Source organism: Cryptomeria japonica, chromosome 5, assembly GCF_030272615.1.
Source record: "Cryptomeria japonica chromosome 5, Sugi_1.0, whole genome shotgun sequence".
Lineage (NCBI taxonomy): Eukaryota > Viridiplantae > Streptophyta > Pinopsida > Cupressales > Cupressaceae > Cryptomeria > Cryptomeria japonica.
The window spans coordinates 110,972,326-110,986,923 of record NC_081409.1 but is presented as its reverse complement, the minus strand read 5'-3'; positions in this window follow the sequence as shown (position 1 = coordinate 110,986,923).

The following is a 14,598-nucleotide window of genomic DNA, read 5'->3' as shown; positions in this document are numbered from 1 at the left end:
CCGGGATCCTAAAACACTCATCTCAGGGCCTCCCTATCTCCCTCTTGATCATAGGGTATCAGCTCCCAATCGATCGGTATCTGCAGAATCCTGTATACATCCTCCAAGGTGACTGTCATCTCACCCATCTGCAAATGGAACGTACATGTCTCTGAGTGTCATCTCTCAGCCAGCACAATCAGCAAACCCATGTTCGCCCAAAACTCAGGCACATACATAATAAATCGCAAACCCATACCCTCAATGACAGCTCTGTCCTCGAACGTCAACTCTAGTCGCAACCTCTGAGTCGACGAGAATCTCTCTTGCGACTCCAGCATAGGCAAATACTCCTACAATCAAGCAAATCAATCATGTCAGTCATAGTGGCATTCACTGTTCATCACAAAATGATACTTTTTATCTAAGTGCATATGGTACTCTATACTAGTAACACTCACTGTTCATCACAAAGTGTTGCTTCTATTCTAGTGACACTCACTATTCATCACAAAGTGTTGTTGATTATCCTAGTGGTACTCATTGTTCATCACAAAGTACTACGTGTTTTGCACTCCCTATTCATCACAAAGTGTTGCTCGCATTTGCACTCACTGTTCATCACAAAGTGTTGCTCATATTTTAGTACTCCTTGTTCATCACAACGTACTATGTCTTGGTACTCATTTTTCATCACAAAGTGCCTTGATCTATCCTATCATAAGGCCTCTGCTTGAGTGAATCCTCTTGAGTAGTTTCCTAATTGGCAACGTATGTTCTATCACAGAATTGTCAATCCTAGCCCTACCTGCTATCCTAGTCTTCCCTAGAGGACCTGCTTGAGTGTATCCTCTCAATAGCTTATCCAATCGACAGTGTATGTTCATCATAGAACTGTCGATTTGACCTTGAAGACATAAACGCACCTTCATGACATAAATGTGCTTAAAGACTACATAAACGCGCCTGCTCTGCACAGATGCGCCTGAAATACACAGACGTGCCTATGCTCTGCACAGACACACCTGCCCTGCACAAACATGCCCACATTTCACAAATGTGCCTAAACAACACAGACGCGCTTGCATTTGGCACAGACGCTTTTCCCAACATAGACGTGCCTGGCACAAACACAGACACGCCTAGCCAACATAGACGCACTTGGCACCTACACAGATGTGCCTACATGTTTTTGGACATTTTTGACATTTCCTAAACATGCATTTATTGCGCTACTTAAGATGCATTAATGACAAAATTTATTGCAATAAAGTACAAGGAGGTTTTATGGTACTCATCGACTCTCCTGCCTCTGCTGGCCTCTGAAATCGGCGAACGCGATCGAATTTGTGAACCAATGCCATCGCTGCTAACTACTGCTGCTCTATCTCGCTCTGCACTCTGATTTCTTAGGTGTGTGGATGACAATGAGGATGTTTTCCCCTCGTGGTCTATCTTATAGACTACCCTAGCCCTAGCCCTCGTCTCTCAAGTCAGTCTTCATTATCACGTGACTCTGTCACTCTATTCTATTCGGTCAATCATTTCTAGCCTTTCTTTCTTATCAAGAGATTGTCTGCGATCTTTTTCAGACATTTTCATCCAATCTCTCGAGGGGGCATATCATTCCCATCTTGGGGCAACTTTTTATCAGTTCATATTATCTTCTTTGAAACAACGCGACAAGCTACATTGTCTCAAAGAGGGGCAAAATGTAGACACCTAAAATTGTCCAATCTAATTAAATAAATAATTATCTAAGCCTAATTCTTCTATTAATTAAATAAATCTTTATTTATTTAATTAATTCATTTATCCTCTTCTAGCCTTATTTCTCATTTGAATAAATATCTTTATTTATTTAAATGATCCATTTTCCTAAATTAAATAAATATCTTATTTATATAATTGATCCCACTTCTTCTATTAATTAAATAAATCTTTATTTATTTAATTAATTCATTAACCTTTTCTACCCATGACACATCTCATTCATCTCTTAATTCATACACTACCTACCCTTTCATTATTTTATTATTTTCTTTACTTACCCTCTAATCATAGTCGACCTCTTTTTACACCTCTCAATCTTATCCCTCCATTTATTATGGTGTCTTCTATACAAGGAGATGCTTCCTTCATTATCAAACCCTGATTGGCTAATCAATTTATGCACTTGACTACACTACGCTTTTCATAGGAGATCCTACTTGCAACCACATTTCCATTCTTTGTTGAGCTCTTGTGCACATAAAATCTGAGAGCAAATATATCAAGCAAGATCAATGGAGATAGGAAGAATGGAGATTCAAACCCTATTGGACATGTGATGGTGTAATCTTTGTGATTTCATTTGATTTGCATTGTCTTAGATAATCTTCATATGTTATGGTGGATCTTTGTTGTTGTTAGGCTAGGGTTTTTGAGGTTGAATTCATTTAGTCTTTCATTATCATTGTTGTTTCCATTTTCACCATATACAGGAATTAATTGAAATAAGGTGAAATTCAAAGTTGGGGAATTGTGAATTTGAGAGACATGAAATTAGATGGAATTATTTGAAATTTACATTTGGGGAATTGGAGGAATAAGTTAATTAATTTAAATAATTTAAATGAAATTATTTAAACATTAGAAATGAGGTTAATTAAATAATAAAGGTTATTTAACTAAGGAAAAAATCGTGATTAATTATATAAATAATATTTAATTAATATTTGAGATAGGGTTAACTGACTAATTAATTAAAGAATAGAAATTCGATAATTAAAAATGTTGAATGTGATGATTGAGTTAGTTTAGAAGAATTAATAGCTTAATTAAATAATTAAAGAATTACTTAATTAATTAGGATGAATAATTACTATGTGATTAATGAGATATTTTTAGGTGTCTACAATATGTATGCAACTAAATAAAGTAATTAAATGTTATTTTATACATAATGAATTTAGATGATTGAATGCAATGGTTTAATATTATTACGTGACGATGCAACTATAATGAATTTACATGATAATGCAACTTTAATTAAAATATGCAATTAGCATGAACTGTATGAACTATGCAACTATGAATGAATGCAAGTACTTGATAATACCCCTTGTAGAGAGGAATTCGGAAATCATCAAAGCAATGTAAACACTAAACTAGCTCAATCATAAAACTAGAATGCAATGATAACAAAACCTACAAACATTCAATAGAGATATGGAAATGAAACATTCAATTCAAACGCAAACCATCGCAAATGTGGATGTCTCCTCCATGATTCTCCATTGTCCTTCTTTCTCCTTCAAATTGCTTTGTTTTGTGGATCTCACCTTCAAGTGCATAATCATAATGTGAAAGCAAGATTGACAAGACGGTAGCGCAAGAATACTAGAAGCGTGATTGATTCAAAAAAGTGATTAATTGGGATTGAAGAAATTCATCCAATTTATAGATAAATTGGATAAAAGACAAGATTAGCATGAAATTGATTCGAATGGAAATTCAAATCAAGAATAGCAAAATTATGACAAGTGTATGACAAATTGCTATGCAAGGATTTATGACAATTTATGACAAATTGCTATGCAAGAATTTATGACAAGATTTTGAAATAGAAATAGACATTAGAAGAAATTAGAAAATTAGGTTAGAAATGATGACTTGGAAATTAGGAAATTGATGAAAATTAGGTAAATTAATTAATAATTTTTCATTCATTAATTAATTTACAAAAAGAGGAGGAATTAATTAGCCAATTAAATAAACATTTAATTGTGACAAGAAGACTTAGGATAAATAAATAAATCATTTAACCTATAGAGAAAATGGAGAGAAAATGACAATCAAGATTAAATGAATAAATCATGAAACCCTAGAAAATGCAAGGACGACAATTAGGTCTTGACAAAAGATAATTGATATCGATTCGATTTGATCATGATTCTGACTGACAAAGGACCAATGTTGATAAGTGATTTGATTGATAAATGTGCCAATTGATGAGGAACAATGACTAATTGATCCAAAAGGACAAGATTGAAAATGACCACAATCGATGACAAAATAGATTGCAAAATGACAAGATTGAAAATGACCACGATCGATGACAAATTGATCACAAGATGACAAGATTGAAAATGACAACGATCAATGACAAATCGATCGCAAGATGATAAGATTGATAAGAGGACAAAACCCTAATTCCATCATCGATTAGGATTGACGATGTCAAAATATGCCAAATGAGCATGCATATTGATGCGACAAGATAAGATCGACCAAAATCATGACTGAAGATTGTTATCGACAAGACCAAATTTGAAAGTGAGACAACTGAAGAATGCAGAAGAAGGACTTGATGCTTGCAAATGATAAAGACCAAGTATGCAACATAGAAGAAATGTTAATGCGACACAAAAACCCTAAAATAAGGCAATGCGCAAATGTTAAAGTATGACTCTGCAAGCGTTGACCATTTTTAGACGTCTACACCCCTATATGAAAATGCAACGAATCTAAGTCTATGAGGAAATGAATGTTTTTGTTGGAATATGTTAGAATATCTATATTTTGTTTCTTGACTCAATTAGGAAGAAATGTTAGTAGGAATGAATAATTAGAGAGAGAGAGAGAGAGAGAGAGAGAGAGAATAGATGAAATAATATGTTAGATGAGAAATTGATCTTTGAGATAGAATCAACTTGATGAGATGAAACAAATGAAAAGATATGATTGATGAAGATTGATGATCTTTTGTGTCTTTATTCATAGTGTGATATATATTCATCATTGAGCCTTATTATGTAACAATGTAGTGTTATACACCAGGGTATAAGGAACCAAGATGCAAAGATATCTCATTGCGAGAAACAAACATGTAGCAAACAAGGAGTGAACCCTCCATTCTGGGAATGATGCTAGGAGTCGAGGTATGTGTGGCATTCAGAAAGTGAACGTACTTATCACAGACACCCATAACACCATTGCCCCTAAACTTCATTGGTTCACACCATAAATAATAAATAAAGAAAAGGATCATGCCCATCACAACTCCTCTTGTCACATTTGGACATCATTGAGTAGCATAAGAATATGACCTATCCCTAATTGATAAAAGATAAAGACTAACTAGGGCAAGATTCAATTGTCATATTGATATGTGCCTTTGCTTTGATTGTTTGATGTGATGGTTGATAATGTCCGATCTCAAAAAGTGTGGACCCCATTTAAGACTAACCTGTCTAGTTTTGAGTGTATCCATCTTTGTTTAAGACATGGTAATGATCACTTGATATGGATATCGATTCGATTGATAAGACAACTAGGTCAGTTTGATTGCAAATGTTTGATAAGGTAGTGTTATCCTTTGATGACTTTGTGCAAAGTGTTTGTTGGATATCTGCTAGGGTATATGTTTCTTGCAAGACATTTTATTGCAAGTTTTCTGATTGATTTTTTTATTTTTTGTTCTTTTTAAAGAGTTTTTTCTATGTTTTTGATTGATTTTTTATGACATTTTTTAACTGTTTTTTGGTTTTGTTGTTATCTCAATGTTTTTGGTTTTGGTTAGGACATTATATGAATGTTTTTGGTATTTCTTTTTACACTTTTTAGCCATTTTTCTAGGACTTTATATGATTTTTAGGAATTTTTCAAGACTTTATCTAATTTTTAGGATTTTTTCATGACTTTATCTTATTTTTAGGATTTTTCAGCCATGCCCACAGTATGCAGACTTGTTATGATATGATGATCTGTAGAATGCATGTGGGGACAAATGAAATTTTGAAATGTCATTATGCGAGATGAGGATGCATTTCCTATTGAACAAGGATGATTGTAAGTGCTTATCATTTTGTAATGCACTAATTGAAATAAAGGTACATAACTTTTTTGAGATAGGAGTTCAATCTGTTCTCAAAAGACCTAGGACCATCCAACTTAACACACCATGTAACTAAGATTTATAAATGGAGATGCGGAAAACTTCCCCACCGATTCTTGAAACTTTGATCTTCTTTTGCCCATGTGTGTGCAATTAAATTTATTCTAACTCTTACAACCATTAGAGACCCTTAGCATCCTCAGTGACTAGATACATAGTTTATTCTGACTTCAAAAGAATCCTGGATAGAGCCTCGCTGTTAGTCGGACATCTATAGCCCCAACGAGGTTATACATTGTAATCTCTCGAATATTGCTCCATTGCCAGCAGGCGTCCATAGGCCTAATGGAGTTACTTGCATGTTCCCATAGCCAAGAATTATTGCACTTTTGTGCATGATGTTTTAGTTATATGTCTTTGCTTATTTTGCATTGAAATGTAATTTGGCATAGCTCTTTTTATTTTCTTTTTTTATTCATGCATTGGCTTGTAAGTAATGAAACCTACATGGGTATGACAATTACAGCGACACTGAAGTAGAATTTTGGATTTTTTAGTAGCCACATGATCAACTAGGTATCTATAATGACTTAGAGCAAATGATTAATGTGTGAGATATAGAAATTGACAGACTTTGGGTAACAAGGCTCAATAGTGAAACTTCTACCCAACCAAAGATATAGCTCAATCCCAAGGTGATGTTGAAGATGAAATGACCTAAAATTTTCAAGAACTTTATGTACAAGTATCTAAGAAATGAGACAACCTTCACTTATTTAAGTGCAGACAGGTGAATAAATAAAACAATATCCTTGCTTTATTGATGCAGTTATATGTGACTGCATAAACTATATGTTATAAATATTATGAATGCGATGCGTTTAGAAAAGAAACTATATGCAACGCTAACAAAAAATGATATGTAGATGCAGAAAGTAAAGTCTAACTTAATCCGGCCTTAGATGTAATATCGCTTAAGGTGCATGTTGTTCATAGGATGGAGGAGTGGATCTCCCTCCATTGTTGTTAAGTTATAGGCATCGTTGCCAACAAATCTTGTTACCACAAAAGGACCCAACTAGTTGGGTTCGAATTTACCTGGTCGTTCCCATTTTGCTAAGTTTCTCTGATTTTCTTTAATAACAAGATCTCCCACCTCAAAGCAGCGTGGTCTCACTGTTTTGTTATAGCTTCTTCTCATTCTATTTTGATAACCTTGCAATTGATTTAGAGTAGTTTGTCTCTTTTCATCCATTAGTTCCAGCTCTTGCAATCTTGCAACTCTATAGTCTTCTTCTGATATGATGTTTCTTAAAGAGACTCTTAGTGATGTCAATTCTACCTAAATAGGTAAAATAGATTATGTACCATTTACTAAAGAATAAGGTGTATCACCTGTATCTATGCGTACACCTGTTTTGTAAGCCCAAAGAGCAGGATTGAGTTGGATGTACCAATCTCGTCCTGCTTCATTGACAACTTTCTTCGAGATTTTCAGGATTGTTTTATAAGTTGCCTCTACTTGACCATTGCTTTGGGAGTAACAAGGAGTTGCAAAGCACTGTTGGATGTGGAACTGTTCACAAAGTTCACTCACTTCTTGGTTTTTGAATGGGCACTCATTATCTGTCACGATGCACATTGGGACTCCATATCTACAGATAATGTAATTTAGAATGAATTTTGCTATTTGTTTGCCTGTAGTGTAAGTCATAGGAATTGTCTCGACCCACCTAGTAAAATATTTAATGGTAATAAGAATGAACTTATATCCATTATAGGAGGTAGGGTTGATTTTCCCTACTAGATCAAGTCCCCACTGTGAGAACAACCATGGTGATGTAATGGGTTGAAGGTCTTATGCAGGTGCGTGAATCAGATCTCCATGTATCTAGCATTGTCTACATTTTTGTATGTATTTATAGGCATCCTTCTTCATTGCCGGTCAGTAATATCTCGTTCTCAACAGTTTCTTGGCTGGTGTTGTGCCACTGACATGGGTGATGTAGATTCCATCATGAACTTCTTTAAGTTCCATTTGCGCCTCTTCAAAATTGAGACATCTAAGAAGGGTAGTATCTAATCTTCTTCTATACAAAGTGTCTATAATGATTGTGTATCTAGATGCCTATCGTATTAGAGTCTTTCTTTGATTTGAGGAAAGGTCAAGGGGCAAGTACTAGTTATGTAAATATGTGTACACTTCTTGATACCACGGGGATTCAGGTCCTGACAGACATATTTAGAAGCAGGTATTTCATAGGATGGCACCATCAACTGCTCTACTCTGAACTCAAGTTGAGTTCCATTATTAGGCATATCAAGGAGAGATCCCACGGTGTCCATTGTGTCAGCTGCTATATTTTGTACTCTGGGAATCTCCTCAAAAGTCACATTGGAGAAATGTTGCTTTAGTTCCTCCACTAACTGCTTATATGGTGTTAGCTTATCATCTTTGGTGTTATAATCGCCATTCACTTGATTGATAATGAGATGGGAATCTCCATAGACTTCTAATTCCATTATCTTCCACTGTATGGACGTTTGAAGTCCTATAACTAGTGCTTCGTATTCAACCATATTATTGGTACGTGGAAAGTTGATTTTGAATGACTTTGGAATGGAGTCACCTTGAGGGGTGATAAAGAGAATTCCTACTCTTGCTCCATGATTTGTGTATCACCCATCAAAGTACAACTTCCAACTTGTGGATGTTGTGAGTGTAAACATAGACTCATCAACAAAGTTTATCAACATTGGATGGTTGTCTTGTATAGGTACTTCTACCAATTGATCAGCTATAATATGACCTTTTATTACTTTTCTATCAACATACTCTATGTCGAATTTACTCAGGATCATGACCCACTTAGCCAATCTTCCCATTAATGTTGCTCAGTTCAAAAGGTATTTGAGAGGATCAAAATGTGCATTAAGTTGGACCTTATGACTCAACGTATAGTGTCTAAGCTTCTTGGATGCAAAGATCATAACTAAACATGCTCGTTCAATAGGGGTATAGTTGAGTTCATATCCTATTAGCGTTCTACTAATGTAGTAAATAACTCTCTCTTTGCCTTGCTCATCATGTTGTGCCAACAAAGCTCCCAAAGAAGAGTTTTTTGCTGATATGTACAATAGCAGAGGTTTTCCATGTACTGGTGTTGACAAAAGATAATCTTTTAATGCTTAAAATGCCTCCTACATTGTCCTGTCCATTTGAAAGTAACACCTTTCTTGAGAAGGTATTGAAAGGGTTGGCACTTATCTACCATTTGTGCAATGAAGAGCCTTATGGACTATAGTCTCCCTTGCAAACTTATCAATTGCTTGAGTGTAGTGCATGTTAGCATTTCCAAGATTGCTTTCACCTTTGTGGGATCTATCTCAATGCCTCTGTTAGATATAATAAACCCCAAGAGTTTACCAGATTTTACTCTGACACCTTTTTTGGGTTGAGTCAAACATTTTGTTGCTCAAGTCAGTCAAATATTTTGGCTAAAACATCAAGATGGTCATCCCTGGTTTTTTATTTAGCTAGCAAGTCGTCTACATAATCTTCCATGATGTTATGTATCATGTCATGAAACGAGGTGGTCATTTCTCTCTGATAAGTGGCACCGACGTTCTTGAGACCAAATGACATCACATTCTAGTAGTATGTTCCCCAGGGATAAGTAAAAGTTGTTTTATGTTGGTCCTTTGGTGCAATCCTAATTTGATTATAACTTAGAAAACCATCCATGAGTGATAACATTTCATTTCCCATTGTCAAATCCATGATCATATCAATATTAGGAAGTGGAAAATCATCCTTGGAACAAGCTTTGTTTATGTCCCTGAAGTCAGTATAGGTTCGTATGCCCCTGGTGGGTTTAGTCATTGGTACTAAGTTTGAAATCCATTTTGCATAGTCTATGGGTCTAATAAAACCCACATCTAACAATTTCTGCAGCTCCACTTTGACTAACAGAGCTATTTGAGAGTGCATCTTCCCGAGTTTCTGCTTGTAAGGTTTCACTCCTAGTAGCAATTGTAGATGATGTAAGACCAATTTTGGATCCAACCTTGGCATGTCAACATACAACCATGCAAATTTCATCGGTCGTTGCATGAAGAATTGAATGAATTTTTCCTTTTCCATGGGGTTTGAAGATTTAGCCAGATGTATTTTATGTACATTCTCAACATTTCCAATGATGACTTCTTCAATTTCTTCTACTAGTAATGCTGATTGTTCTTGATTTATAGGAAGATTCTTTAGTTTGTTTGTAGTTGCATTTTTTATTTCATCCACATCTTATGAATTAGTAGAGGAGCTCACTTCTCCAAAGTAGGTGGTTCTATCAAGATCTATGGCGAAACCAACTTTGTGATCATTGTAGGCAAATCCATCCCTAGCACCTAAAAACTTAGCTATAGTCGCATCATTTGGGAACCAATCCAAGTGTGGTTGTTCTTATTGCACCCAGACTATCAGGTGAGGATACATAAGACAAAGGTCTCTATCTTCATTAAGAGGAGATGTTGTTGATGTCATGCAGATCCTGTTGTCAAATACATACTTGACTGAGTTTGGATCAATTGGTAGATCCTCATATTCAATGCCATCATCTATAGGTGATTGATTGTCATGAGTCTAAATGTTGAATATGTGCTACAACTTTGAATAGATAAGAATTCATAGTCATGGGAATCAGTTATACTCTCAATATATGTCTCTCTGTCTAAGCCATCTTCACCAACTTCCTCAATTGGAGAAAGAGGGATCTCAACAGTGTTGATGATGAAAGGGAGAGTTTCATGACTTGTAGACCCTTCTTTTGTGATAGAAGCCTCATTTAAAGCTTGGATGAGAGATAGAGGAAATACAAAATTGCCTTCTCTAGCTGGTACTATGCTTGTTTCCCTTGATGAATCGATTGAGGATGATGGTGCCAAGTGAGTATTTGATTCATCTTCTAGTGCAAGTCCTGTTTCTATCACCACATTCACATGAGATGCCAGTGCGAAGGTAATTGTTGACATGTTGTTCTGGCTTGGTGACTTAGGATCTTCCTCCTCATTTATGATTTGTGTCGTTGTTGGCAAATTTTGAATAATCAGAGTAGCTGGTCTAGAAGTCCTTCTTCTTCTTGTTAGGCCCGTATACCCCAAGCCCTAATTCTTCAAATTTTCTGATGGTAATATAGGTTCCAAAATGCCTTGAGCATGTGCCCCCAATCCTGTTGTGCCGTCATAACCATGTCTTTGTAGCATTTTGAATCCATTGCCATATCTTCTTTATAGAGCCATTTGTTGACATCTTCCTCTAAGGATTCTTCATTTAGCTCTCCCCGTCTTACGAAGGAACAAGAATATAAAAATTGGACTATTTATTTCCCTTTATTTTTACTTGTGGTGTTTGGTAAGGCTCTCCCAAAGGATCTAAGAGGCAATTGGCCTGCTGATAATATTCTAAAGCATGAATATTCACCACATCCTTCATCCTTGATCTGGAGAGGTGGTGTTGTAGGTATACGAGATGATGATGCTGGTGTATCTAAAATATTTAAAGATTTCATTTGCATGATGAGCAGAGTCGCTTGATTGATTAGGACTTGATTCTTTGTGCTTGCTTTGAGGTAGTTATAATATTGAAAGGGGTTTAGATCACCCTATATTATGATCTCAACACCATTATAAGGGAACTTAACACATTGATGGAAAGTGGAAGGTCCTACATGCATGGCATGTATCCACAAGCATCTTAGTAGCATATTGTATCCCAATTCTCAGTCCAAACTTGAAAGGTGACATCGGTGGTGACAGGTCCTACTTATACAAATAAGGTCACCACACCCTTAGATGGGTGTTCTTCATCATCATAAGCTTTAATATTTATTCACTTAGTGATATCAATATGATAATGTGAGTAACCCAAAGCTTTGATCAGGTTAAGAGTGCATATGTTGAGTCCAGCTCCACCATCTATTAAGACTCTCTTGACTTTTCTCTCGTGAACAAGTACTTCTAGGTGAAGAGGATCATTGTGCATTGGTCTATCTATTGGTACATCTCGCTCTGTGAATGCTACCTTGGAAGCAAATAGATTTCAAACCATGGATTGAAGGGTATTTTTGTCTATGTCACGGGCGACGACAGATTTTTGGAGAGCCTTATCTAGGACTGCCTTGTGAGCCAAGGAGTTACGAAGTGACTCAAGCAATGAAATTTGTGTCGGGGTCTTTCTTAGTTGATCCACTACACTATAGTTACTAGTTGGTGGAGGTGGATTAGATGGCACCCCTTGCAATGTGACTTTAGATCAATGAGTGATAACGACACAATCTTGGTTCCTTGGATTGACTGTAATGGTAGCCACTATTTCATCTCATGCACTAATTGTATTGATTGCATAATCATATGCTACATTGGTATAATTTGCAGTGTTGTTTTGTGTCCCTGAACTGGAAGTCTTTTCTTTGTCATGTTTGACAAAAGGATCCTTGGATATGGCATGATCTGTGTTTGCAGATCCTTTAGTAGCATCCACAATAATGTCACCCTGATCAATGAGATCTTGTATCAAATTTTTGAGCTCATAACAACTTGCAGTTTTATGGCCTCTAGCATGATGATATTCACAAAAGTCATTGTCATTCCACCAAGTGGGTTTGAAAGGATCTGACTCATATGGTCTAACTTCTAGTAGAGTGATGGAATTGGTTTGAATTAGCTTTTTAAGAGAAGACTCAATTGGTTCCCCAAGGGGTGTATAATTCCTTCTAGGTGCATTAAACCTTGGAGGCCTTTGATTACCAAATTGGTCTGCATTGACATTTGTTGACATTGTATTATTGCCTTTGGACTAATTTCTATTGGAGACAAAAGAATCAACTGGTCCTTGAAGTGATACCATGGTTTGAGCTCTATGGACAACACGGGCATCTACAACCCCATCACTTGTTACATTCTTATTCTTGGACCAGAACTTTGGTTTTTCATTGTTTGAATTATTAGTTGGTCCACTGTCTTTGTGACATTTCAATATCCCTTGATCTACTAGTCCCTTTTCACACTTTAGACCATTTTATGTTATTTCCTTGAATGTATGAAGACATTGCATTTGTAATGGATATTCAACTTGAGGAATGAGGTTCTCAATGAATATATCCATTTGTTCGACTTTTGGAATGTGACTGAGACATTTGCGGTACAAATCTCTCCATCGCTATAAGAATGAAGCGAATGTATCACCTTCCCTTTGTTTGGCATCACATAAATCCATTAAAGTAATTGGATTATCTATATTATGTGAAAATTTTGTTATAAACTTCTCTGCCAATTCACCCCATGAGGTAATTCTTGGTGGTAAATGTGAAAACCACTCTAATGTTGTTCCTCCAAGGCTCTTGGAAAATAGACACATCAAATATGTGTCTTCATGGGCTACTTCAATGCATGTTGTATAAAAATCTCTGACATGATCCAAGGGGTTACCTTTTCCTTTATATTTATTGAAATTTGGGGTCTCAAAATATTATGGAAAAGGATGCATATACAAAGTCCTATCGAAAGGATAAGGACGAAGATCTTCCATGGTGTAGCTCTTCTTTTCATTTCCCGTTTGCATATGAGTCATTTATCTTTGGAGATTTTGTACTTACTGAGCTAAGATTTCCATTCGGGTCAAAGGTGTACTGGTCATATAGGTATTTCCCATAAAGGACCAATGTTTGAGTTTACTGGATCTTGCTGAAACATTGACTGAGTATGCAATTGTGTACCTTGATTTCCACTAGATGCTGAGAAGTATGCAAATTAAGTATTGACATTAAGTTGGCTTGATCCATACATTCTTGTGGAGCTTCGATTCATATTTTGACCGCTATAGGTAGACCCAACTGAAAATGATACTGGGGGTCGGGTAGCACTTGTGGTTGCGGTATTCTGAGCCACTGTTACTGTCGTTGTTTGTGAAGTGACATTGGAAGTAGTTTGGGATATAACTCTTGATTGAGAATTTTGAGTTGATATCATAATATTTTGATTTATCGCATCTTGTGTGCTTTGAGATGCACCCTGAGTTGAGCTTCAAAATGTTACTTGTGTTTGTGTAACGTTGGGTGTTTAGATTCATATTTCAAGTCAAGGTTACTCCTAGTGGTAATATCATTGAAATATTAACATTTGGGGTAACTTGGCCCCATTTTGAATCAAAAGTGAAAGGTATCAATCTCTATCATTGTTGATAAGCGCATTTAAGACCATGAGGAGTTGTGGATCTTTTTGAGCTGCCTCCAATTCTTCCTATGTCAAATTTTGTTGTATTTCATCTATTGAAGGTAGTTTGTTTGTATTTATTGGTAATGTTGCAAGTTGTATAGCTTGTGATTGTTGATAATTTGATAAATCCATGTTCCACATGGGGTTGAACAATGAGTCATTATTCAGATTCATTTTAGCTCTTTGTGATATGGTAACTAGCATGAATGAATTCTATGACACCTAGGAAATGAAAGACCTTGGACAAGTTATGATATAACCTAAAATAATGATGCTAGACTATGACACTCTAATTGGGGACTAATTTCTTCTTGTATGGTAAGCCTTTTGAGTTGTTGTCGAACAATTTTATGTGCGGCTTGCCTCTCAATCCAAACTGATTTTTGGATTTCGTTGTCTATAACAAATTCTACTTCTTCATACTAAGGAAGATCAATTCTCAACTCCCAAGCAAGATTATCCAAACCATCAAT